General features: G+C 49.7%; 1 protein-coding gene across 2 annotated transcripts in view; it reads right to left on the bottom strand.

The window, feature by feature from the left end:
- Positions 1–22,158, bottom strand: part of GAS7 (growth arrest specific 7) — a 288,056-nt gene that overhangs the window by 141,829 nt on the left and 124,069 nt on the right. Inside the window, exon 1 of one of the 2 annotated variants that reach the window (XM_008971336.5) lies at positions 6,764–6,897. The exons of the other annotated variant lie outside the window; for it this stretch is intronic. The gene's annotated coding sequence lies outside the window, so the exon portion shown is untranslated. Of the gene's footprint in view, positions 1–6,763; positions 6,898–22,158 lie in introns of those variants that run through there. 2 annotated transcript variants of the gene reach the window in all.

Here is a 22,158-nt window from a genome sequence, read left to right as displayed (position 1 = left end):
GGCACGGAAAATGTACACAATAAACACACATTGGCTAGATGGAGTTCTTCCTGGTCTCTGAGTAGGGTTTTCAGCTCACCTAGAAAGTGGGTTTCTTACTTTCCTGTGGTCACCCAGGCAGCAAGGTGGGGGAAGAGAGGGAAACAAGAAGGCAGAGATAAAAGCACTGCCCACACATTTATCTGTTTTACCCTAGGAGGAGTCTGGGCTACTTAAATGCTCTCAGGGGTCCCCAAACCACAAATGAATAAAATGGACCAAGGGGAAAAGATCATCAACGGCTTCGCGGGCCTGGGGCCCTCCAAGTAAATACATTTGGAAAAGACGTGGTTTCTTGGCTCACGTGCACTGCCCACTAAAGTAACTAAAACCATTAGAGAGAAAGCTGAAGGAGGCCAAGTGATCTTCCATGACAACAGCAGTCTGAGTTACCAATGCTAGATCTGAAATGTACATGTGTGGCTGGCTCTTTACCTACATGATTTTAAAGAACTGGCATATTTTCACCCAAGGACCCCCAGCGCCTGAATGCCTGGTCACCCTGGAGAAGCCCTTGTTTGTAGGGTCACACACCACCAGCCCCATGGGAAGGGAGCCCAGGAACCATCTCTCCAGAACAGCTGAAGGCACCAGGTCTCTTCATCGATGTGGCATCTGTGGAGCCCACAGATGCAAGTGCTGAATCGTCTAGAAAAAACGGGACTGAGATTTGCTGAGATCTCAAAATCTGGAAGAACTCCTCCAGCCCTCTCCGCAGGTACCGACTCTGCCTGGAGGGGCACGGCAGTGAGATCCTTAACTCCTCTTTGGCTAGGGAGCCTCACCTCTCTCCCCCACGGGTCTTAAAAGGAGAGGAGAAAGTGACAATAAGAGGTGCTGGCGTCCTATCCATCCCCTGAGCATCAGAGCGGTGATTCTCAAGCTTCAGCATGCATCAGAAGGGCTGTTAGGACACAGTCTGCCGGGCCCACCCTCCAAGCTTCTGGATCCGTAGGTTTGGGTACCATCCAACTATCTGAATTTCTCACAAGCCCCCAACTGATGCAGCTGTTGCACACGTAGGCACTCCACTTTGAGAATCACTGGTTTCAAGAGAAAAACAAAGACGGTCTGTTCTAAATCGACCTCTGGACCTAGAAGATTAATCTTTAGGAAACATAAATTCACTTTCAGAAAGAAAGAGACTCTTTTAACTTTTTTTTTTTGAAAAGCATGGCCCTCTTACTTTCCTTCTTTTCATAGACATGGGTGCGGGGAATATTTCCTGCTTTCCCTAACCATAAGAAAAGGAATCCAAATGAAATGAATAATGGCAACTGTTCCACTATTGGCCTTAGCACTGGTAACGGCAGAGATGGGTGGGGACTGCGCAAATTGGAAACCCACTACTTATCATCAGCATATTGTTGCCAAGCAGGGCGGCAGGCTTGGTGTTGCTAGAGCATCTCGTTTTTGCAAGAGAAGCTGGAAATCTGGATTTTTAATGTAAAACCTGCAGATTTTAAGATGTTGGCAACCAACTGAAACATTTTTAAGTGAAACCATGGGCAACCAAAAACAAAACAACCACTAAAAACCCCCCATGATTCTGTATTTGATTTTGCACACCGGCTACCAGTGTGCAACCCCTGATTGTAACTGTCGGGGGCCTTTATAAGCAGTCGTTTGAAGAGGGGGTTCCCTGGTTCTAACGAATTGAATACCACCCACCTTAGACTAAAGTACCAATCAGCACGTCTGCTCCATACCATACATCCTTTTAGCCAGGACCTCTTACACTGGTGGGTGCAGCTGGATGCCAGCTTCCACAGGATCTGTGAACCCCTTCCAAGGGCTGCAAATGTGTGGCCTGCTCCCACCCACCCGAGAACTGGGCTCCCTGAGCCTGGGCCTAACCTTCTTTGGAAAGGAAGCACAAGACAAGATTCCTGAGGCAGAAGGGACCCTGGAAAGCCTGTCCTACTCAGTCTCTGGAAAGAGGAGCAGCCCATCAGCTGAGAAGGTTTGGAAGTGGAGGAGGTGCGTAAGAAAGCTGAAACAGGTTAAGGAATGAGGCAAACGCCACCAGGAGAAAGCAGTCAGGGGCGACACCACACATCAAGCAGGCTGATAGAAGAGCAGGAATTTGGGAACGGAGGAGGAAGCCAGCCAGGCACAGTGGCCTGGGGTAGGATAGTGCACATCCTCAGGTCTGAATGTGAAATGACACAGCCATCATGGTGAGCAGAGAGATGCCCATGGGTAGCAAGCCCAAAGCGCTGGAAGCTAGCACCTGGGAACATGGGGCATGGTGGGAAGGAAGGTTGGATCCATGCCTCGTGGGAGATGTAAGGTACCCAAACCTGCAGAGGTAGGGAGAGTAGGAACATGTGCTCTGGGGCCGCTGGGAAGAATGCACGGTGATGTGGCCATAGGCATCCTCACTCTGCCCACAGGAGCTGTCCCCTGGCGGACCTCAGGCCCTGGCCACCTCCCTGTTCCCAGACTTCCTGCTTTCCAGTTGGCTTGTTCATCCCTGTCTGTACCGCACTGCACATCAGCTTCCCAAAATGACGTTGCATCCTGATCCCCACCCCACTGAAAACCCGTCCCCTCCCTTTCCAGGTTGGCCAGGTTTTCCCCCACAAGGAAATCAGCAGCCATCTCCCGGAGACAGTCCAGGCCCATTCAGCCACCGCTGGAGGCCAGCAGTTTTCAAACTTTATTTTCAAAGTCTGGTTCACAATAAAAAACACATTTTTTACTTCACAACTCAATATACAAAAACAAAGCAAAAGTTTCATGGAACAATGCTTGCCCTTGCCACATATAACGCGCTCTGATATTTTTCCGCTCTGGTTTTTGTGCAGGTTGACACTGATTGCTTGCATTGTGTGACTCATGATGTATGGTTTGGAAAACAATGCTTTACCTGGTCCCAATCTCCATTTTTAGAATCTCTTTTTTTAACTCCATCTCAATCGACAATCCCTATAAAGGATTCCTTCATGATACTTTCTTTGACCCGCCAGGTAGAAGTGAATTATCCCCAATTCTGAATCTCCCAGCCCCTGCAGACTGTATATCATTCACGGGCACTTAGATGATAGTCATATAATTTTTCTCTTTTCTAGAACAGTGTCCAATGTCCGGGTGCAGTGGTTGATATCTATAATCCCAGCACTTTGAGATCGCTTGAGTTAAGGAGTTTGAGACCAGTCTGGGCAACATAGTGAGACCCCCATCTCTACAAAAAATGTAAACATTAGCCAGGCATGGTGGTGTGTACCTGTAGTCCCAGCTACTTGAGAGGCTGAGGTGGGAAGACTGCTTGAGCCCAGGAGTTCGAAACCAGCCTGGGCAACAAAGTGACAGCCTGTCTCTACAAAAACTTTTAAAATTAGCCAGGCATGATGGTGCACACCTGTAGTCCCAGCTACTCAGGAGGCCGAGGTGGGAGGATCGCTTGAGCCCAGAAATTCAAGGCTGCAATGAACTATGAGCATGCCACTGCACTTCAGGCTGGGGAACAGAGTGAGACTCTGACTCTGGAAAAAATAAGCAAATAAAAAATAAAAATAAATTTAAAAAAAAAGAACAAGGTCTCAGTCTTCAGCTCCAACACTTAAAATATCCATCAAATGGGCCGGGCGCGGTGGCTCACGCCTGTAATCCCAGCACTTTGGGAGGCCAAGGCAGGTGGATCACGAGGTCAGGAGATCGAGACCATCCTGGCTAACACGGTGAAACCCCGTCTCTACTAAAAATACAAAAATTAGCTCCCTCTCCCTCTCCCGTCTCCCTCCCCACGATCTCCCTCCCCACGATCTCCCTCTCCCTCTCTTTCCACGGTCTCCCTCTCCCTCTCTTTCCACGGTCTCCCTCTGATGCTGAGCCGAAGCTGGACTGTACTGCCACCATCTCGACTCACTGCAACCTCCCTGCCTGATTCTCCTGCCTCAGCCTGCCAAGTGCCTGGGATTGCAGGCGCGCGCCGCCACGCCTGACTGGTTTTCGTATTTTTTTTTTTGGTGGAGACGGAGTTTCGCTGTGTTGGCCGGGCTGGTCTCCAGCTCCTAACCGCGAGTTATCTGCCAGCCTCGGCCTCCCGAGGTGCCGGGATTGCAGACGGAGTCTCGTTCACTCAGTGCTCAATGTTGCCCAGGCTGGAATGCAGTGGCGTGATCTCGGCTTGCTACAACCTCCACCTCCCAGCCGCCTGCCTTGGCCTCTCAAAGTGCCCAGATTGCAGCCTCTGCCTGGCCGCCACCCCGTCTAGGAAGTGAGGAGCGTCTCTGCCTGGCCGCCCATCGTCTGGGATGTGAGGAGCCCCTCTGCCCGGCTGCCCAGTCTGGGAAGTGAGGAGCGCCTCTTCCCAGCCGCCATCCCGTCTAGGAAGTGAGGAGCGTCTCTGCCCGGCCCCCCATCGTCTGAGATGTGGGGAGCGCCTCTGCCCTGCCGCCCCGTCTGGAATGTGGGGAGCGCCTCTGCCGGGCCACGACCCCGTCTGGGAGGTGAGGAGCGTCTCTGCCCGCCACCCCGTCTGAGAAGTGAGGAGCCCCTCCACCCGGCAGCCGCCCCATCTGGGAAGTGAGGAGCCCCTCCGCCCGGCAGCCGCCCCGTCTGGGAAGTGAGGAGCATCTCCACCCGGCAGCCACCCCGTCAGGGAGGGAGGTGGGGGGCAGCCCCCGCCCGGCCAGCCGCCCCATCTGGGAGGGAGGTGGGGGGCAGCCCCCGCCCAGCCAGCCGCCCCGTCCGGGAGGTGGGGGGCGCCTCTGCCCAGCCGCCCCTTCTGGGAAGTGAGGAGCCCCTCTGCCCGGCCGCCGCCCCATCTGGGAGGTGTACCCAGCAGCTCACTGAGAACGGGGCAAGATGACGATGGGGGTTTTGTCGAATAGAAAAGGGGGAAATGTGGGGAAAAGATAGAGAAATCAGATTGTTGCTGTGTCTGTGTAGAAAGAAGTAGACATAGGAGACTCCATTTTGTTCTGTACTAAGAAAAATTCTTCTGCCTTGGGATGCTGTTAATCTATGGCCTTACCCCCAACCCCGTGCTCTCTGAAACATGTGCTGTGTCCACTCAGGGTTAAATGGATTAAGGGCGGTGCAAGATGTGCTTTGTTAAACAGATGCTTGAAGGCAGCATGCTTGTTAAGAGTCATCACCACTCCCTAATCTCAAGTACCCAGGGACACAAACACTGCGGAAGGCCGCAGGGTCCTCTGCCTAGGAAAACCAGAGACCCTTGTTCACATGTTTATCTGCTGACCTTCCCTCCACTATTGTCCTATGACCCTGCCAAATCCCCCAATGCGAGAAACACCCAAGAATGATCAATAAATACTAAAAACAAAAACAAAAACAAAAACAAAACAAAACAAAGCAAACAAAAAAAAATTAGCCAGGTGTGGTGGCGGGTGCCTGTAGTCCAAGCTACTCAGGAGGCTGAGGCAAGAGAATGGCGTGAACCCAGAGGCGGAGCTTGCAGTGAACCGAAATCACGCCACTGCACTCCAGCCTGGGCTACAGAGCAAGACTCCGTCTCAAAAAAAAAAAAAAAATCTGTCAAATGTTTGATGTTATAGGAGAAGCCCGAATGACATATTCTGACAGCAATAAAATTGTACTACATTTCACACCATACTGATCAGAGGAGCTGTCTGAAGAACTCCATCTTCGGACAACTCCTCTGGCTGGGCCAGTGTTCTGATACCGGTGCCATCCTCTCCCAGACTCAGGAGAACAGAGCTGTGGCCTGCTATGGTGAGATGCCTTATAGTTTGCAACTCACTCTGCTCTCAGACACATCACACCCCTATCACAGTCCTCAATAGGTTCACACTGGCCGTAACATTGACTCATTGCAATGCCAGGGGAAGATATTTAGCACATCTTGAGGTTAAGTGGGGAAATAGAGCCTCAGAAAAGTTGACAAAATGGTCACACAGGTAGAAAGTGGCTGAATCCACGCAAATCCAAGTTTTGTAGATTCAAACTTCCATGCTCTTTCCAGAGGCCGATCCAGATCAAGTTATACAATCCTGTGTTCATTACACGTCTCCGGCTTGCAAAACCAGAAAGGAACATCCGGGTATGCTGTCCACGCTGTATCCCCTTTCACTGTTGTGTACACCCACACGCTGCCTGGTCCCATGACAGAATGCGCACAAACGTGGCATGCATGAGTAAGTCAGAAGACCGGTGTGGACCTGGTTTCCCATCCCACTTTCCCCAGGGCGGCTGTGTGACATCTGGCAGAGCGTGTCACCTCTCTGAGCATCTCCCTCATCTAGAACCTGGGGGAGCTGTATCTGCTGGTTCCCAAGGGCCTTTTCAGGCTTCTCCTGAGAACTCTATCATGCTACTTCGAGCCACGTGGCCTCGACAAATTCTCGCTACACTGGGGAATTAAGAAAAGGCAAACTGAGGAGGAGAAGATCCAAAACAGGAAACTGAGGTAAATCCCCGGAAATCAAGAAAAACTCACTTCCCACAGAGCTCATCTCAGATACGTCCCCTGCCCAAGTGGCTTTCTCTTCTTTCCAGACCCTTGGGTCATGGTGCGACCCAGACTCACTGGATGCATGAGGAGGACTGATACACGGGAAGAGAGAAGAATCCCCCAAATCCCCCCAGAGCAGAGCCAAACCCTAGCCAAGCAAGAGGTCATCCAAGGAAGATTTCTCCTCCTGCAGGAGTGGCGGCTGCCTCGCACTCAACCTGGTCCAATTAGCTTCGAGCATCTGCATCAAAGATAACCAGCAGAGCCCTGGTTCCAACTCACCTCAGCCTTGTGGTGTGTCCTTATGCAAATCTGACACGCTGGTCATTTTCTGCCACCATCCCCACATCCGCTGCTTCCCTGTGGCATCGGCTAATTCACTGTGCAAAGCAGCATTTATATATAGAAAGTTGCAGCCACGCAGGTTAGCATTAAAATAGAGACTTGACGTTGCCGTGGCAACCAAACAAATGATATTCAAAATGAAAGAGAAGTATTCTGCAATCGGGAAAGCATGTCCACAGCCTTCCAGGGCAGCTGAGCCCCTTCCCCCTGAGGGTGGGTGGGATGCCTCTGGAGAAGTGCCTGGTCCTGATGAACCTCCACCTCCCCATTAGGTCACCCACTCTGCTTTCAGCAGCAGCCATCATCCCCTGCACATGCTCCTTCCGGTCTGGAGTGGACCCGAGGCCAAGACACTGAGGGAGTGTGATAATCCAACCAGGTAGAGCAATTTGCAAAAACTCTACTCCTTAAAGCACCGAGGAGAAGCAGCCCTGGTGCTTTAGTAAGGGTGCTTCTGGAAACAAGGCTGGCCTTCTGCCACTGCCTGCCATAACGAAGAGTCGAGAGGCCACCAGCTAGCCGAGTGACACTGGGCAGACTTCTGTACCTCTCTGAGCTTCCAGCTTAAAATGAGCTGGGAGTGGGAGGAGGGAGCAGCAGCGCAGGGTCTTCAACCTCATGACTCCGGGATGTGCAACTTTTCCCTGCTACCACCACCTCCTTTTTCTACATTCCTCTTGGATATTGCTGAAGCCCCAGGGCCAGACAGAAGTTACTGATTCCCAGGTCTGGCACATGGAATAACCCTGTCACTTTCATTCTGTACACCTGGCCACCACCCAGAAAGCCCGCAGTCCCCAAGACAGAATGCCTAGATTCTGGTCTTCAAGGAGCTCCTAACAAGGCTAGGGGCCTTGAACAAATCTTGGACCTTTCTGGGGCTCATTTCTAAATGTCAAAATCAAGTGTGATCTAGAAAGACTGAAATTAAAAAGAATGACAATACCAAGTGCCGACAAGGATGCAGAGCAACTGGAATTCTCATACGTTGCTCGTGCGAACACAAAATGGTATGGTCCTTCTGCAGAGCAGTGTGGCAGTTTCCTGTAACATTAAACATACATTTACCATGTGGCCCAGCGATCCCACATGTAGCCTGTGTTTCTGAACCAGGGGCGACTTTGTCCCCCCCGAGGACATTTGGCAAGGCTTGGACACATTTATGGGTTGTCATGACGGAGGTGGGAGAGGCTGAGTGAGTGCATTAGCTCCCTGCAGAGACATCTGTTGTTTCCAAAGAGACACCTAGAACCAAGAGTACCTCTGACCTAAGCTGAGGGCTAGAGAGTGGCCTTGGCTGTGCAAATCCACCGAAGGCTCTGTAAATGGTCTCCCTTCTGACCCAGCCCAAGCTCCTAAACCAGGACCAAAACTGACTGTGCCAATCTGCTTCCCTCTCCTGGAGCAGTTCCCAAACCAAATGCAAACCTCATGGTTGCCCCACTGAACCCTGGAAGAACACAACTTCCTACTTACCCAGAACAACAACTTCAAAGCCACTTTGCGTGGTTGCTGGCTCCGAAGCCACACAGAGATGACGGATTACAAGGAAGAAATCAGAACCATATGGATTTCATATTCAGCAAAATAAACAGAATTACAGCATTGGGGTTGGGCTCAAGAAACCAGGGGGCTGTGTGTTTGGCCCAGAGCCCAGGCTTGGTGGCCCCCAGCATGGGCTGGGCTCTCCTGGCCTCTCCTCCCCACCCATGACTCCCACAAACAGCGCCAGGGGCGTCCAGCCTGCTGTCTGCCCCTCCTTGCCAAGGCCCCAGCGAGCAATCCTGCTTCGGCTGACATTTTCATGTTTTATTGAGTTTTTTTATATCCTCTTTTATGGCACAGTTGAAGATAGTTCAGCTTCTTTTCTAGTTTCATCCAAAGATGCACACAAGCACCGACAGGAATGCGGTGTCGTTAATGACAGTGTGACAGCTCTGGAGCCTCTGGGGGGAAGCTGTGGGAAGGGGCAGCTGTGGCACCCACCCCCTTTCAGGCCCCTGGTTCATTTCTCCCACAGCGAACTGTGCTGGGCGTTCCCACTCCCAGCCTCCCTCTCAGGCCAGAACAGAGGAACTCTTTCCTCTCCTGGTTTCTAGGGGAACAATATGGCACTCCATGTGTAGCCTGTGTTTCTGAACTAGGGGCACTTTTGCCCCCAGGGGCCAATGGGGCAATATTTGGTGACATTTACTGGCCAAGGATGCTGCTAAACACTCAACAATGCACAGGACCGCCGCCCACACCAAAACAACCATCCAACCCGAAATGTCAACAGTAACATGGCCGAAAACCCTGGTACAGACACACTGACCAGGCTTCAGTTGGTTCCCAGTGCCCCCGACCCAGGTGCATGTCCACGGAGGGATCAAGCTCAGGACTTTTAGAGATCACAGACAAGTTTTGACCTACATGAAGGAGGAAATTTACCATTCTGGTAATTACTTTAAAGTAAATTCTAGGCTGGGCACAATGGTTCATGCTTGTAGTCCCAGCACTTTGGGAGGCCAAGGCGGGTGGATTACTTGAGGTCAGGAGTTCAAGACCAGCCTGGCCAATGTGGCGAAACCTCGTCTCTACTAAAAATACACAAATTAGCTAGGCATGGTGGTGCACACGTGTAATCTCGACAACTCAGGAGGCTGAGACATGAGAATCACTTGAACCCGGGAGGTGGAGGTTGCAGTGAGCCGAGAGTGCGTCGCTGCACTCCAGCCCGGGCGACAGAGTGAGACTCTGTCTCAAAAATAAAATAAAATAGAAAATAAAATAAGTTCTACAACTGATCGAGATATCATTTGATCTTCCAATGATTCTCCATGGATATAGAGAAAAGTTAAACAAACTTTAAAAACATAAAACGCATCTTGCCCATAGAAACCACACGAACACAGTGGGCACAGATCATTTAAATATCCTGATGTGAATAACTTTAAATAACACAGCTAATTCTGCTTTGCTGGTGGGTTGCTTTTTGGTCTCAGAAATCTCTGAACCAGCAAATCAGGGCTGCTCACATCCCTATTCTCTCCCTTTCCTTTCTTCTCTCCCCCAGGAGTGCTGAGCCACCATTAGCTGACGCTAATTCCTAATGACCCTGCAGATCTCAGCTCCCACCGCAAATGCCCTCTCACCCCCCAGGATCCTGTGGGTAGCCGAGCAGTCCTGCACCACGTGAGTGAGGCCTGCAGTACTTGGGGCAGCCCAGGGGAAGGCAGGGATGTCCAGGGAGCTCCATCCACACTGTGCAGACATCAGGGGGCACACAGTAGGATGGACCCCTCCCCACAGCAAAGGCAACCCTTGCCTCGCTCTGTGCTCCCACTTACCTGCTGGCTGGGTTTGCCAGAGTGGGCCAAGAAAGGGAAGCAGAGTGGCTCTGTGGCGGTTTCATGGGGTTTCCCCTAGAGGAACAGACAGGCAGAACTTGCTAATGCCACTTCTTTGTCATTCTTGCAAAAGGAGTTCCTGCTCCTGCCTACCTCCATCAAAATAATAGGCAACGGCATGGTGGCACCTGGCACATGTGTGTGTGTGTGCGCGCGCACGCGTTTGTGTGTCTGTGTGTGTGTGTGCGTGCGCATGATACTCACAAAGACGTCCCCATGTCCTACACCTCAGGAGGGCCCCTGCCATCCTGCTCTCTCTGCTGAGGAAACCTCTTATTTAACTTCTCAGTTGCAATGATCCACCATTTTCTGCCATAGCTACCATCTCTGCTCCAAAGCAGAGAAGCAGCAGCTCCGGCAAAACCCTGACAAATCATCTAGTTTCTATGATTATGCTTATTCCAGAGAATGAATTCAAGGTTCAAACAGTTCGGCAGTTTGCCCCAGGCAAACTGGGGCAGAGTGCATACACTTAAACAGCTAATAATGGCGGTGCCGAGATCAGGGTGTCAGGGTGAGGATCTCATCCAAGGTCATGCTGCTAACAAGATACGACACTGAGGGCTGAGCCCTGCACATCTGGCTCTGGAACTCTTAACTCATCACCTCCACTCTAACCTGTTCACCACGGCAGCTTCCTGACCACCGTCTAGTATGGTTCCACCCTGGGTCACCCTCCCTGGTCAAATGCTTCCCTCAAGACACTCAGGTCATGGGCTTCCCCTTGCACGGGTGGTGAGGGGGGCAGAGGAAGCATTTTTTTTCATCCAGCCACAGCAGTTCCTTTGTTGCCTCAATGCCCCTAGTGAGTCACCTCCTCCAAAGGCCATTGCCAAAGAGAGCCCCATTTTAGCACGAGCGCTCGTCCCCACTTCCCTTTTCCATTTCCCAACATGGCCCTCACCAGCTCGAACATTAGTCACACACATGCCAACAGAAGTTCAAAGATGCTCCGATAATGTGATTTGTAAACACGAAGTCCCAGCAGCGGCGGCTGCTGCAGCTTCTTGGCTCTCTCACTCAATCCCCTACACCTTCTGGGGCCTCCCAGATTGACGTTTTCATTTCCCGGGCTCCACAACACGCAGGGACTGTGAGTCTGCTTTTCACACGTGGGAGTCTCGTGCCAGAGGCTGGGGCAGAGGAAAAGCCTCACAGCATGATCTGGCATTTCCAAGCACACCCTGGGGGTCTGTGACCTACAAAGCACAGCAGGCTCTCGTAGCATCTGTATGCTGTGTGGGCCTGCCCAGCGGCCATACGTACCCCGGCTTCTGAAAGAAGCACCCTGATTTTTCTACTGTGGAACCACCTCACCTCATTCTCAGCCCTCGAGGTTTCCGGGAGCAAGTGGCTCCTGCCTGGCCAATTAGCACGTGCCCTCTCCCCAACCACAGTACTAGTTCACGAAGGGGCATATTACCCATCTGCGGCTGGATACCTGGAATTTGGTTTTGGAATTACTGGGGAAAGATGTATTACTATGACAAGATGCAAGCCTGAAGCTGCTGATGGTCACGCTGACAACTCGCAGAAGTCTCACTGAGAATGGAGCCAATGCAGAAGGAAGGGGGCTGATGAGGAAGACAGGGAATCAGAGATAGAGAAACATCAGACTGCTGACACTGTTTAAGCCACTTGATCAAACCGTGCCTGAAGCTGAACTTCCTGGGACTGTTCCTTTTTTGTTTGAATCCAATTTGAGTGGGATTTCTTTTCATTGGATCTCGCTCTGTCCCCAGGCTGAAGTACAGTGGTACAATCATAGCTCACTGCAGCCTCAAACTCCTAGGCTCAAGTGATCCTCAGCCTCTCAAGTACCTGGGACTACAGGTGTGTGCCACCACACCTAGTGAATTTATTTTTTATTTATACAGATGGGGTCTCACTACGTTGCTGAGGCTGGTCTCAAACTCCTGGGCTCAAGTGATTCTTTTGCCTTGACCTCCCAAAGAGCTGGGATTACAGGCCTAAGCCTGAATAGGATTTCTGTAACATTTAATAGAAAGAGTCCTGGCTAATAGTTCCTTGGTAAAGGGCAAGGTATACAGATAGCAACAATCAAAACTAAAGAACATAAAGCAGGGAGAATTTAGAGATTTGGTTCCTTTCTTGAGCCTGCACTTGTGGGTAAGCTTCTCTTCCAAAGATATCTGCATTTCTAAAAACCTTCCTTTGGCCACTATAACACTTGGTGTCTTAAAGCAACAGAAATGTATTCTCTCACAGTTCTGGATGCCAAGCTTCCAAAAATTAGTATCACTGAGCTGAAATCAAGGTATTGATAGGGCCATACTCCTCCCAGAGGGTCAAGGGGAGAACTAAGTCCTTGACTCTTTCAGCTCCTGGTAGCCGCTGGCATTCCTTGGCTTGTGGCTGCATCACTCAAATCCTACCTCCCCAATCATACCCTTTGTCTTCTATCTATAGTCAAATCTCCTTCAGCTTCTCTCTTATAAAGATGCTTGTGATTACATTTAGGGCTTACTCAAATAACCCAGGAAAACCTTCTCAATTCAAGATCCTTAACTTCATTGTACCTGCAAAGACTCTTTTCTAAATAAAATAAAATTCCCAGGTTCTGGGGATTAGGACGTAGACAATCTTGGAGAGCCATTATCAGCTGCCCTCATCAGGCCAAGTTGGACCATGGATCAGAAATGTTGCTGTCAATACCTCTGATGCTTCCCCAGGTCCTCCTGGCTGGGACCTCTGCGGCCAACTGTGCCAGTCACATAACACTGGAAGAAGAAATAGCCAGAATGTTGGAGCTGGACTCAAGAGTGGAAGATATGCAAGAGCACAGAGTGCCAGGGAGGTTCAGCAAGATTGGGAGTCCCAAAGGAGGTCTATCCAGAGCTCAAGTTAGGGGGCTGTATGCTTGGGGCCAAAATGTAACTTGACCTTGAGATAAGATGAAGGGAATTAGAGTATACCCCTCTCCATACCCCCATTTCCCCAGTGACCAGATTGCTATGGCGTAGGGTAGGAAGGCACCATCTGTAGTGGAAATGGGAGGGAGAGGAAAGTAGGGGTTGAAGAAGCGCAAGAGAGACTGTGACAAGGAGCCAAGGCCAGGCTAATTTGTCGCCCAAGCTGGAGTGCAATGGCACGATCTCGGCTCACCACAACCTCCACCTCCCGGGTTCAAGCGATTCTCCTGCCTCAGCCTCCTGAGTAGCTGGAATTACAGGCATGTGCCACCACGCCCGGCTAATTTTGTATTTTTAGGAGAGATGGGGTTTCTCCATGTTGGTCAGGCTGGTCTCGAACTCCCGACCTCAGGTGATCCGCCCGCCTCGGCCTTCCAAAGAGCTGGGATTACAGGTGTGAGCCACCACACCCAGCCTGGCCAGACTACCTTTTTTTGTTTTGTTTTTTGTTTTGCAGAGACGGACTCTTGCTATATTGCCCAGGCTGGTCTTGAACAGCTGGCCTCAGGCCATCCCCTCACCTCAGCCTCCCAAAGCACTGGGATTGCAGGTGTGAGCCACTGTGCCTGGCCTACAAGGTCAATTTTTTTAAAAACAGTTAACTGTTTATTTCAAGGTCTATTAATTAGGAAAAAACATATAAGTAGTTTGAAAGCCTGAGATGTGACTGTCATTCTGCAGGACATCAGGACAGCCTTTCTCTGCTTGGATTGGCTCCTGGGGTCACTGAATTTTGGAGTCGGGGGAGCATTTCTAGGTCACCAAGTCCTGACAGTGTAGTGGTGAAGAGAGTAGACTTGGGAGCCAGACTGCCTGGGTTCAAATCCATGCTTTCCCAGGACAAGTTGCTTGATCTAGCTGGACAATCTCAAGTCAGCAATTCCCGTGAAGACAAAAAATAATAATGATGATGTAAGTATTAATAATAATACCTGTTACAAGGATCAAGTGAGTTAATAATGTACACAAAGCATTAAAAATTGGCCTCTCTTTGCTGACACTGCAGGCAAGTGATAGCTCCTTCTCCCAGCTCCATGGTTCTGCCATCCTTTACAAAAGGCTCTGATGAAATATGGGGGAGGGATAGGGTGGGGGGAGTGGAGTTTCCAGCCCACCACAGCAGAGGCTCCTCTGCCTTCCATTTTATTCCAACTCCCTTCACTTCTTCATGCAGACAAGTGCCCCACTTCTTTTTTTTGAGATGGAGTCTCGCTCTGTCGCCCAGGCTGCAGTGTAGTGGCGCGATCTCGGCTCGCTGCAACCTCCGCCTCCTGGGTTCAAGTGATTCTCCTACCTCAGCCTCCCAAGTAGCTGGGACTATAGGCGCATGCCACCACACCTGGCTAATTTTTGTAGTTTTAGTAGAGACGGGGTTTCACCATGTTGGCCAGGCTGGTCTCGAACTGCTGACCTTGTGATCTTGCCTCAGCCTCCCAAAGTGCTGGGATTACAAGTGCCCGCCACCACACCTGGCCAAGTGCCCCATTTCTGAGCTTACCTCAGCCCTATACCCCCACCCCCTCTGGCTAGGGGGTAATCAGAAGGAAGACCAATAGGACCAATGCTGAATACCTGCCTGGTGATTCACACAGAATAATCAGGCCAACCTCAAGCTAGGAATGTCTGCAAACACCTGTCCTAGTCCCCCTACACCATGACAGTTCTTTGAAAATACAGCCCAGACACTCTCCATTAACCCTGCCCAGCCCTGGTTCAGGGTGGGCCTGATAGGAGACCATTAACCATCTCCTGTAAGTCTAAACAGAGGCTCAGACCGGGAGAAACAGATTCATACATAACTGAATCAGGTCCTTCGGAGGAAAGTTGATATCAACATTCCTTAACCTTGACACTAACCACTGAGGTGTGGTCACTGTTACGTTTTGTAAAGAATCGGGGTGTGGCCTCTCTGATATTATAGGTCCAAACCAATGGTCTCTACCTTGGTCATTCCCGTGAAAACTATTTTGGGATTGTGCTCTGTCCTTCAGAGGCTTAACACAAACCATACCTGAGACTTCAGCCACACATAAACACACTCCAATACTTCCTCCCAAACCTTTTAAGCTGCTTTGTACGAAGCACAGTGACATCACACAGCACCCCAAAGAGGGACAGGCACCCCCATATGCGCTTGATAGGCCGGCTCTTCCCAGAAGCATCATCAACTCCTTCAGGGCGCTTCCCTAAGTTTGATCCTAAGGGGAACTTCTGCGGAAGCTTTGCTAGAAAGCCCCTGACCCACTGAACCAGGATGACCCACTGACCCAGATGAAGCCCTGGGTTTCCTTCCCTGACCTGAAGACAGAGGCAGGCTATGCTGGGAGTTCCCAAAACCACCCTCAGCTCTGATGTTTCCCAGAAGGACTCATGGGACTCAGCATATGTTTTACTTCTGGTAAAGACTTATGGCCAGACACAGTAGCTCACACCTGTAATCCCAGCACTTTGGGAGGCTGAGGCAGGAGGATCACTTGAGGCCAGGAGTTCAAGACCAGCCTAGACAACATAGCAAAACCCTGTCTCTTAAAAAAAAAAAAAAATCACAAAATTAGCCAGGCATGGTGGCACACGCCTACAGTTCCAGCTTCTCGGGAGGCTGAGATGGAAGGATTGCTTGAGCCCAGGAGTTTGAGGCTGCAGTGAGCTAGGATCGTACCACTGCAATCCAGCCTGGGTGACAGAGTGAGATCCTGTCTCTATTTTTTTTTTAAGGGTCTTATTACAGCAAAAAAATACAAAGCAAAATCAGTGAAGGGACACAGAACCTGGGACAAGGTCCTGAGAAAACCAGGCACAAGTTCAAGAGTCCTCTCCCAGCAGTCACATAGGATGTGCCTAATTCCTCCAGCAGTGAGTCCTGATAGCATGTGTAAAACACTGTCTAGCAGGTAAGCTCATTACAGACTCAGTGCCCAGAGTTTTTATAAGGAGCTGGTCACGTAGGCATCCCCTGCCTAGCACAAACACGAATTGCAGACTCCCTGAAGAAATCCAGGTATTCAGCACAAACCGTATTACTTACATGAACAGTTTAGAGAACAGCCACCCTTACTATTCAGGGAATAGTGGGAGCCCTTCCTAAATGCAAGTTCCCAGACACCAGCCAAGGAACAATGTTGCCAGCAGGCCTTTCTAAGGAGGGCACCCCGGCCTGCTACATTGACTCTCTCTGCACCATGTCCGTGGAATGGTTACTTGAAGGGATTTCCCCTTTTGTCTGCCCATCCAGTGGCAGAATCCTGCCACTAAATCCTCGACAGGTGACAAGCCTCTCAAACACTTGTGTGGACAGAGAGCTCACTCCCTCACAAAGCTTCCTCTTCCATGTTGGCCTGTGATCCTTGCTAGCCCAGGAACACCAGCCTCTGAGTTCAGTATTTCATGCCAATAAACACTTCACATAATAACCACCACTACTATGATGCTGGGTCAGGCCTTGGGCCAAGCACATGACAAGCATGAGCTCATTTAATATTAATGTTTTATGATGGAGTCAACTGTGCCTTAGAGACGCAAAGCGACTTGCCCAAGGTCACAGTGTTAATGGGTTTGAACTCTGGTCCATTTGACCCCACAGCCGGAGACCCTGAACCTCCCACACCCAGTATCTCCCGGGAGCCTATCTTTCACTGATCACCATTATAATTTTCAGCATACTCTCATACCACTTTTTCCTCTTATTTGCTAATATTTTTAGTTGACTCACTTTTTTCTTTTAAAAAATGCACTGAACAGAAAATTTATGTGAGTCTGTGAATGGAAAACTAGTGACATTTGCCAGAAATCTATAATAACCATAAAAATAACCACAACAGACACCAAGCAATGTTATTCAATCTTTGCTGGATACTGCTACCTGTTGAGGCCTGCCCTCACCCGGCACCTCCCAAAACTTTCTCCTCAATGTAATCAGAAGCAAGGAGAGAACTGCAAAAGGAATACCCTTCTCTTGATGTGATTCACTGGTACTGAAAGTCTCGTCCAGAGACCACCTAAACCCATCTTGGCACAGCATCTCGGGAAATGCTATACTAGACCATAGGCACTAGATGACCTGCCCTGTTGAGCTCATTAGTCCCAGCAGGGACTCCTAGCTTTCTATGCACCCTACTCCTCTATCCCCAGTCTTGAGGTTTGTTCCATCTCCTTCCTCTCTCATTCATTCTCATTTATTCGCCAACTTTTGTGGCCACTAAGTCCTGGGAATCATCCAGCCACCAGCCTGGGTCAGCTGCCCAGCCTCCCAGCCCAGCTCTCCCTTCATTCTCTCTCTTCTTTTTTTTGTTTTTGTTTTTTTTTAATTTTTAATTTTTGGAGATGGAGTCTCGCTCTGTCACCCAGGCTGGAGTGCAGCGGCACGATCTCAGCTCACTACAACCTGTGCCTCCCAGGTTCAAGCGATTCTCCTGCCTCAGCCTCCAGTGTAGCTGGGACTAAAGGCCTGCGCCACCATGCCTCGCTAATTTTTGTATTTTTAGTAGAGACGGGGTTTCACCATGTTCGCCAGGCTGGTCTCGAACTCCTGACCTCTGGTGATCTGCCTGCCTCAGCCTCCCAAAATGCTGGGATCACAGGCGTGAGCCACTGTGCCCGGCCTCCCTTCATTCTCTTTCTGTTTTCATGGGTTCTGCTCAGCTTACCAGGCTACTAGCCTGGTCTTGCAGAGAGAAAATGCCAGCAAAGATGCCGTCCCTCCTGCCCTATTCTAAATCTAGAGTCTAGGGAGAGGGAGGCAGAGGCAGAATGGGGACATCACAACCTACGGGACAGAGGTTGGGGTGGTGGCGAAGGAAGAGCATACAGAGAGTAGAAGTCAGAAATGTGCTATTAGGTTGGTGCAAAAGTAATTGCGTTTTTTGCCATTAAAAATGGACAAAATAGCAATTACTTTTGCACCAACCTAAATATTTCTCTAGAAACCAGGGACTCCCACATCCCCATCTCTGTCTGACTCCTACACAATCCTCTGGCCTGGCATCTGGAACACCTGCTCAGCCCAATCATGAACTCAAAGGAGCCACCTGACTGGGTCAGAGGGTCCCACACAGAAGCCAGTTGGTGGGGTGTTCCCAGCCAGCAGGACCCCAAAAAACTCCAAGCAGAGAGAGCCAGTGAGGCGACTTGAGAGCTCAGGCTCATGAGGCAAACAGAGCTGTGTTTGAGTCCCGACTCCACCATCCCCCTTGGGCAAGTGGCTTTGCACATCTGAGAAATGGAACCAAAAATATCACATACTACTCAGGGTTGTTGTGGGAAGATGCGAATCACCCTGGGTCTGTGCCCAGGATACATTATTTTCCCAGAGCTGGCTGTGGGACTGGGGCCACAAGAACAGAAAATGGGTGAAGGCAAAGTACAAGTGTAGTCACCCCCGTGTCACAGAGAACAGCCAGACATGAGGAGGTGGGTGCAATCGGAGGCAGCGTCAGACAGCCGAGGGCTCACCCTGCAGACCAGAGGCTGCCTACAGGACCACTGGATGTGCTTTGCTTGACCTGCAGACCTTTTTTAAAAAAAAGTTTTGACTTAGCTTCAAGCATACAAAAACCAAGACAGGTCTTGTGAAAAAATAAATAAAGGCCAGGCGCAGTGGCTCATGCCTGTAATCCCAGCACTTTGGGAGGCCAAGGCAGGCAGATCACCTGAGGTCAGGAGTTCAAGACCAGCCTTGCCAATATGGTGAAACCCCTTCAAATAATAATAATAATAATAATAATAATAATAATAAAAATTAGCTGGGCATGGTGGCATGTGCCTGGAATCCCAGCTACGTGGGAGGCTAAAGCAGGAGAATCGCTGGAACCCAGGAGGCGGAGGCTGTAGTGAGCCAAGATCGCACCACTGAACTCCAGCCTGGGCAACAGAGTGAGACTCCATCTCAAGAAAAAAAAAAAAAAAAAGAAAAGATTCAGTTGTCTCTTGAAAAGTCAGGTGGGCCATACTGCAGGTGCTATCGACAGGATGAGGAGAAATGCTGCCACGTTCTCCACCATTCTCTATCACAGTAGTCTGCAACCCTGGCTGCCCATGAGAATCACCTGAGAGCTTAGAAATGCCCTAGGAAGCCCCTGTCCCATTAAACCAGGATCCCTAGGGCTGGAGGTAGGGGGCTGATCGGAAGTCATTGGCCCTGAGGAAGCACCTCTACCTGCCTCACTCAGCGCTATTACCTGCCGGGCCCAGACACTATCTGCCCCAATACCTGGTTCAGGCAAGATTCAGGAATAAGGAAAGACTGGGGCCCCAGAAGACAAACCCAGCACGCAGGCCCCTGCTGGCAGCCCCAGACTCAGTCCACTCCACAATGTCTTCACTGGAGGGGATGAGGAGCTGGCCTGGCATCCCTGTTCCCCTCCCCTAGCCTTCGCCCATGGCTGCATTACCTCTGTCCACCCTGAGAAGGACAAAGCTCCTGAAGGCCAAGACTCTGTGTAGAGAAGAGCCAAGGCAGGAGTCCCATGAGCATTCAAGTTCCAGGTTCTCCTGCTGTCTAACAGATGCTTCTGCCTTCAAATATGCTTTCTGTAAAACCCTAGAGCCACACCATCGCCTTAGAAACCTCTGGTTCCATCCCTCTCTGATAGAAGCATCTATCTGTCCACAACCCTACCCCGATCCACAGGAGTCAATATAAATGTAAGGTAAAGAACAGACCAGACGGCTTGCCAGCACCATTTCCGAGATGTGATGGGGAGAGAGGCTCGGGGAAGTGCTGGCGCCCATGGTCTGTCTGGCCCCAGGATTGGTGCATTAGTGGCTTATCTGCAATTTAGGGTATTTCCCACTGGTTTTGTGCCATTTCTCTAAAAATGGGGAACTAAAAAAAAAAAGAAAACAAAAACAAAAAAACAAGAAAGTGGCGTCATCACTCCCAGGTCCATTCCATCATTCTAAGTAAATAGAGCAAAGTGGTCTATGTCTAACCCAGGGCAGGTGGCACGACGGAAATAGAAAAGGTGGCCCTCCCCGGCCCAGGACCAGAGTGACAGCAAGGCAAAGGCTCGCTGGAATAAGGCAAGAAAATGGGATTTTGATTGCATACATAAAGCGTGGCACAGCCAGAGAACAGTGACAAGTGACATGTGAATCACACAGATGAGGGCTTCCCAGGACTCGACGTGTCCCAACAGGCCGTGTGGCTCAGCCTGAGAAACAAGAAAATGAGGGCAGATGTAATCACTATGCAGGTACCTCAGTGAACTAATTCCACCCTAGGGGCTCTGACACAGCTGGAGACAGGCCTGTTTCGGGATGCACGGTTTAAAGTCAAGGGGCACTCCTCCCCAGCCAGTGCAGGCTTGGATCCTTCACACTCACTGGTAACAATCCTGGAAGTCAGAACACAGGACTTATTCTCCAAGCACAGGATCATTTTGCTGTCCTCAAGCACCTGGGGAGAGCAGGTGACAATCTACACCTTGCTACTGAAAACCTTGCTGTTATATAAGACGTGGTCCATAGACCAGCAACACTGAGCTTGTTAGAAACGCAGCATCTGCGCCCCGCTCCCCTCAAGACCTCCTACATCAGACCGTAGTTTAACAAGTACCCCAGGTAAATCGTGCGCACATTAATGTTTGAGCAGCACTAATTTAAAGCTTATGAGCTATTTTACCAGCGCACAAGGGAATTTCTAGGTACTACTAGGTACTGATCAAGTGCGTGACAGCTACACGGGCGCTTGAGGAATTTCGAGACAGTTTCAGTCAAGGCATCTCACCCTGACTTTTTTCTCAACTGAATTCAAGGCTGCAGCTACTTCCTCAGTTCTCTAACTCACTTATCAACCAAGGCGACCTCAGATGAAAATGTTTTCCCATAGCCATTGAGCCTGGCAGAGTAACATCTCAGGATGTATTTATCCACCTGTTTACTTATTTATCTGTGCTTCATGCTTACTCAAACATTTATTGGGCACCTACTATATGTCAGGCGCTGAGAATATGCAGATGAATGACCCCAGCCCTGTCCCAGGCAGAGCTTACTTTCTGGAAGAGAGAAAGATGGCAGGCAGCCACGCAGCAGTGTGATGGACGTATGCAATGATAACAGGAGAAAGCAGGTGCTGAGAAAGGAGTGGGCGTCCAGAAAGTTCCTGGGAGGGGGGTGCTGCCCAAAGGTCATCGTAAGGACAGGCTTTCTCCTTGCCAGGCTTTTCTCTGCTTTTCTTGCTCCCTCCCATCTTGCTTTCTGCTGGATTGATTGCATATTCTTTATTCCCCCTCCCTCCACAAACTTTGCATTTATAGAGTCTATTTATACTACTTAGGTGGTTACACTGACATTTTTAACATGTACACTTGACTTCAAGCAGAAAGCTAATCAATAGCTCTTTTCTCCTTCTGAATAATACAAAACCCTGGAAGGGTTTCACTTCGATCTCCTCCCTCCTACCTTCTCAGTGTTGGATAGCATGAATCAGACAAAGATGCTATTTTCCCCCAAGTTCTGGAACTCCCTGGTTATTTGTTCTCTCCTGCCACTGACAATTTTCCAGGAAAATAAAAATTCCAAATTGACTCAAGAGGAAACAGAAAACCTGAATAGGTCTATAACCTTCAAACGAATTGATTCGGCAGTCTAAAATCTACCTTAAAAAACTGTACCTGTCGGTGTGGTTTTACTGATAAGTTTTCTCAAATCGTTAAGAAAAAAAACACTTAATCCAATCTCTTCCATAAATAGAAAACATTCAGCTCCTTTTTATAATACCCTGATATCAAGTTCAAAGAAAAACAATGGGAGAAGAAAGGAAGTAAAAGCTCCTAACCTCACTTAGAGAATAGGTGTAAAAATTCTAAATAAACATTAGCAAATCCTGGAAATGCAGAGATATTGAAATATCAGAAAACTTATTAAACTCACCATATCAAAAGAAACTACAAAAAAAAAAATAGGATAATCTGGATGCAGAAAAAGCACCGGACAAAACTCGACACTTATTTGTGATTAAAACACACACACCAGGACTAAAGTCTGATAAATTATAACTATTGAAAATTAAGGG

The sequence above is a fragment of the Pan paniscus genome, chromosome 19, assembly GCF_029289425.2.
Source record: "Pan paniscus chromosome 19, NHGRI_mPanPan1-v2.0_pri, whole genome shotgun sequence".
Lineage (NCBI taxonomy): Eukaryota > Metazoa > Chordata > Mammalia > Primates > Hominidae > Pan > Pan paniscus.
Note: the sequence above shows the minus strand (reverse complement) of the source record. Positions and strands in the feature narration are given on the sequence as shown.